The 5,658-nt window shown below is 35.8% G+C and overlaps 1 non-coding gene across 1 annotated transcript; it reads right to left on the bottom strand.

The window, feature by feature from the left end:
* Nucleotides 1-4,312: 4,312 nt before the first annotated feature.
* Nucleotides 4,313-4,420, bottom strand: LOC148577659 (small nucleolar RNA R71). Its single transcript, XR_015904109.1, has one exon. It is a non-coding gene; the product is annotated as a small nucleolar RNA R71 (small nucleolar RNA).
* Between the last annotated feature and the right edge of the window lie 1,238 nt (nt 4,421-5,658).

Genomic DNA, 5,658 nt, shown 5'->3' with positions numbered 1-5,658 from the left:
TTTAAATACAAAGGTTGGTGTAAAGCTCAATTGAATGGGTCTAGGAAGTTGTTTGGACGCTTCAGTGAGAATTCTAAAGCTGAACCACCCGGATGGAATCATGATAATCAACTTGAAGACGGGTGCAAAAGCAAGGTTTGGGACCCCATAATTCATTCCAACAATCAACACTCTTGGGGCCTGATGAGCGGATAATTTATACGCTTTTTGGCATTGTTTTTAGTATGTTTTTAGTAGGATCTACTTACTTTTAGGGATGCTTTTATTAGTTTTTATGTTAAATTCACATTTCTGGACTTTAGTATGAGTTTGTGTGTTTTTCTGTGATTTCAGGTATTTTCTGGCTGAAATTGAGGGACTTGAGCAAAAATCAGATTCAGAGGTTGAAGAAGGACTGCTGATGCTGTTGGATTCTGACCTCCCTGCACTCAAAGTGGGTTTTCTGGAGCTACAGCATTTAAAATGGCGTGCTTTCAATTGCGTTGGAAAGTAGACATACAGGGCTTTCGAGAAATATATAATAGTCCATACTTTGCCTGAGTTTAGATGACGCAAAAGGGCGTTGAACGCCAGTTCTACGCTGCAGTTTGGAGTTAAACGCCAGAAACACGTCACGAACCAGAGTTGAACGCCAAAAACACATTACAACTTCGCGTTCAACTCCAAGAATGACCTCTCCACGTGTAAAATTCAAGCTCAGCCCAAGCACACACCAAGTGGGCCCCGGAAGTAGATTTATGCATCAATTACTTACTTCTGTAAACCCTGGTAACTAGTTTAGTATAAATAGGACTTTTCACTATTGTATTAGAGATCTTTGATCAGTTTTATGCTATCTTAGACTTTCATGGGGGCTGGCCATTCGGCCATGCCTGGACCATTATCACTTATGTATTTTCAAACGGTAGAGTTTCTGCACTCCATAGATTAAGGTGTGGAGCTCTACTGTTCCTCATGATTTAATACAAAGTACTACTGTTTTTCTATTCAATTCAACTTATTCCGCCGCTAAGATATCCATTCGTTCCCAAGAACATGATGAACGCGTGCCTGACAAACACTTTCGTTCTACATGCAAACAAGCTTGAATGAATATCTCTTAGATATCTAATACAGGGGACCGAGTCCGAGTTATTAGTATCTTCGTGGTATAAGTTAGAACCCATGGATGGCCATTCCTGAGATCCAGAAAGTCTAAACCTTGTCAGTGGTATTCCGAGTAGGATCTGGAAAGGGATGGCTGTGACGAACTTCAAACTCGTGAGTGCTGGGCGTAGTGACAGACGCAAAAGGATAGTAAATCCTATTCCAGTATGAATGAGAACCTCCGGATGATTAGCCATGCCGTGACAGAGCATTTGGACCATTTTCACAGAGAGGATGGGATGTAGCCATTGACAACGGTGATGCCCTTACAGAAAGCTTGCCATGGAGAGGAGTAAGACTGATTGGATGAAGACAGTGGGAAAGCAGAGATTCAGAGGAACGAAAGCATCTCTATACGCTTATTTGAAATTCTCACCAATGAATTACATAAGTATTTCTATCTTTATTTTCTGTTTATTTATTATTATTATTCGAAAATACTATAACCATTTGATATCCGCCTGACTGAGATTTACAAGGTGACCATAGCTTGCTTCATACCAACAATCTCCGTGGGATCGACCCTTACTCACGTAAGGTTTTATTACTTGGACGACCCAGTGCACTTGCTGGTTAGTTGTGCGAAGTTGTAAAGTTATGTTTGGACCATGGTATTGTGCACCAGTTATTGGCGCCATTGCCAGGGAGAGAACGAACAACAAATTTTACAACCTCAGAGTAACAATTTCGCATAACAAGTTTTTGGCGCCGTTGCCGGGGATTGTTCGAGTTTGGACAATTGACGGTTCATCTAATTGCTCAGATTGGGTAATTTTCTTATAATTTTATTTTCAAAAAGTTTTCAAAAAATTTTTCAAAAATATTTTCTTCTTTTTCGTTTTTCCCAAAAAAATATTTTCAAAAAAAAAATTATATACTTTTTTTCTTCAGAATTTTTAAGAATGAATTCTAGAGTTTCATGAAGCATGTAGAATCCTGGCTGGCTGTAAAGCCATGTCCAAATTCCTTTGGACTGAGGATTCAACTAATCACTTCAATGCATGTAATAGCATACTAAAGCTTGGCTGGCTATTAAGTCATGTCTAACCCTCAGATTGGAGCTCTAGACTAAAGAGCACAAGATTCCTGGAATTCATATTAAAAATTTTGGAATCGTTATTTTTCTTTTTCACATTAATTTTCGAAAAATCCAAAAAAAAAATTCATAAAATCATAAAATCAAAAATATTTTGTGTTTCTTGTTTGAGTCTTGAGTCAATTTTTAAGTTTGGTATCAATTGAATTTTTTCTAAAATTCTTTATGCATTTTTTTTTCCAAAATTCATGCATTCATAGTGTTCTTCATGATCTTCAAGTTGTTCTTGGCCAGTCTTCTTGTTTGATCTACATATTTTCTTGTTTTGTGTCTTTTCTTGTTTTTCATATGCATTCTTGCATTCATAGTGTCTATACATGAAAAATTTCTAAGTTTGGTGTCTTGCATGTTTTCTTTTCTTGAAAATTTTTCAAAAATAAGTTCTTGATGTTCATCTTGACATTCATAGTGTTCTTGGTGTTCATCTTGACATTCATAGTGTTCTTGGTGTTCATCTTGACATTCATAATGTTCTTGCATGCATCACATGTTTAGACCCAAAATTTTCATGCATTGCATCATTTTCATGTTTTTCTCTTTCATCATTAAAAATTCAAAAATTCAAAAAATATCTTTCCCTTTTTCACTGATAAATTTCGAAAATTTGGATTGACTTTTTCAAAAATTTTTAAAATGTAGTTGTTTTTATGAGTCAAATCAAATTTTCAATTTAAAAATCTTATCTTTTTTCAAAATCTTTTTCAAAAATCAAATCTTTTTTATTTTTCTTATTTATTTTCGAAAATTTTAAAAATATTTTTCAAAAATTTTTTTCTTAATTTTATATCAAATTTTTGAAAATATTATCAACAATTAATGTTTTGGTTAAAAAATTTCAAGTTTGTTACTTACTTGTTAAGAAAGATTCAAACTTTAAGTTCTAGAATCATATCTTGTGATTTCTTGTGAATCAAGTCATTACTTGTGATTTTAAAAAATTCAAATCTTTTTCAAAACTAATTTTAATCATATCTTTCTATCATATCTTCCTTAAATCATATCTTTTTCAAAAAAAAATTTGATTTTAAAATATCTTTTCTAACTTCTTATCTTCTTATCTTTTAAAAAATTTGATTTTTAAAATTTGTTTCAACTAACTAATTAACTTTTTGTTTGTTTCTTATCTCTTTCAAAACTACCTAACTAACTATCCTTCTCTAATTTTCGAAAATACTTCCCTCTTTTTCAAAATTTCTTTTTAATTAACTAATTAATTTAATTTTTTATTTTAATTTTATTTCATTCCTAATTTTCAAAAATTACTAACCTTTTTCAAAAACTATTTTCGAAATTTAACTTTAAATTTTAATTTTTAATTTTCAAAAATCATCTCACCTCTCATCTCCTTCTATTTATTTATTTATTTACTAACACTTCTCCTCATCTCATATCTCTGCTCCCCTCACCCTTGTGTTTGGATTCTCCTCCCTTCTCTTTCTTTACATTACATTCTTTTCTTCTTCTACTCACACAAAGGAGTCTCTATACTGTGACATAGAGGATTCTATATTTTCTTTGTTATTCCCTTCTTTATCATATGAGCAGGAGCAAGGAAGAGAACATTCTTGTTGAAGCAGATCCTGAACCTGAAAGGACTCTGAAAAGGAAACTAAGAGAAGCTAAAATACAACAATCCAGAGACAACCTTACAGGAATTTTCGAACAGGAAGAGGAGATGGCAGCTGAAAATAATAATAATGCAAGGAGGATGCTTGGTGACTTTACTGCACCTAATTCCAATTACATGGAAGAAGCATCTCCATCCATACCATTGGAGCAAACAATTTTGAGCTTAAACCTCAATTAGTTTCTCTGATGCAACAAAACTGCAAGTTTCATGGACCTCCATCTGAAGATCCCTTTCAGTTCTTAACTGAATTCTTGCAGATATGTGAAACTGTTAAGACTAATGGAGTAGACCCTGAAGTCTACAGGCTCATGCTTTTCCCATTTGCTGTAAGAGACAGAGCTAGAATATGGTTGGACTCTCAACCTAAGGATAGCCTGAACTCTTGGGATAAGCTGGTCAAGGCTTTCTTAGCCAAGTTCTTTCCTCCTCAAAAGCTGAGTAAGCTTAGAGTGGATGTTCAAACCTTCAGATAGAAAGAAGGTGAATCCCTCTATGAAGCTTGGGAGAGATACAAGGAACTGACCAAAAAGTGTCCTTCTGATATGCTTTCAGGATGGACCATCCTGGATATATTCTATGATGGTCTATCTGAATTAGCTAAGATGTCATTGGATACTTCTGCAGGTGGATCCATTCACCTAAAGAAAACGCCTGCAGAAGCTCAAAAACTCATTGACATGGTTGCTAATAACCAGTTCATGTACACTTCTAAGAGAAATCCTGTGAGTAATGGGACGCCTCAGAAGAAGGGAGTTCTTGAAATTGATACTCTGAATGCCATATTGGCTCAGAATAAAATATTGACTCAGCAAGTCAATATGATTTCTCAGAGTCTGAATGGAATGCAAGCTGCAACCAACAGTACTCAAGAGGCATCTGCTGAAGAAGAGGCTTATGATCCTGAGAACCCTGCAATAGCAGAGGTGAATTACATGGGTGAACTATAAGGAAACACCTATAATCCCTCATGGAGAAATCACCTAAATCTCTCATGGAAGGATCAACAAAAGCCTCAACAAGGCTTTAATAATGGTGGAAGAAATAGGTTTAACAATAGTAAACCTTTTCCATCATCTTCTCAGCAACAGACAGAGAACTCTGAACAAAATACCTCTAATTTAGCAAACTTAGTCTCTGATCTGTCCAAGGCCACTGTAAGTTTCATGAATGAAACAAGGTCCTCAATTAGAAATTTGGAGGCACAAGTAGGCCAGCTGAGTAAGAAGATCACTGAAACTCCTCCTAGTGCTCTCCCAAGTAATACAGAAGAAAATCCAAAAGGAGAGTGCAAGGCCATTGAATTGACTATCATGGCCGAACCCACAAGAGAGGAGGAGGACGTGAATCCCAAGGAGGAAGACCTCCTGGGACGTCCAGTGATCAACAAGGAGTTTCCCTCTGAGGAACCAAAGAACTCTGAGGCTCATCTAGAGACCATAGAGATCCCATTAAACTTCCTTACGCCCTTCATGAGCTCTGATGGGTATTCCTCTTCAGAAGAGAATGAGGATGTTACTGAAGAGTAAGCTGCCAAGTTCCTTGGTGCAATCATGAAGCTGAATGCCAATTTATTTGGTAATAAGACTTGGGGAGAAGAACCTCCCCTGTTCACCAATGAACTAAATGCATTGGATCAACTGAGATTGCCTCAGAAGAAACAGGATCCTGGAAAGTTCCTAATACCTTGTACCATAGGCACCATGATCTTGGAGAAGGCTCTATGTGACCTTGGATCAGGAATAAACCTCATGCCACTCTCTGTAATGGAGAAACTGGGAATCTTTGA

The sequence above is a fragment of the Arachis ipaensis genome, chromosome B1 (genome assembly GCF_059453495.1).
Source record: "Arachis ipaensis isolate K30076 ecotype BB chromosome B1, ASM5945349v1, whole genome shotgun sequence".
Lineage (NCBI taxonomy): Eukaryota > Viridiplantae > Streptophyta > Magnoliopsida > Fabales > Fabaceae > Arachis > Arachis ipaensis.
Note: the sequence above shows the minus strand (reverse complement) of the source record. Positions and strands in the feature narration are given on the sequence as shown.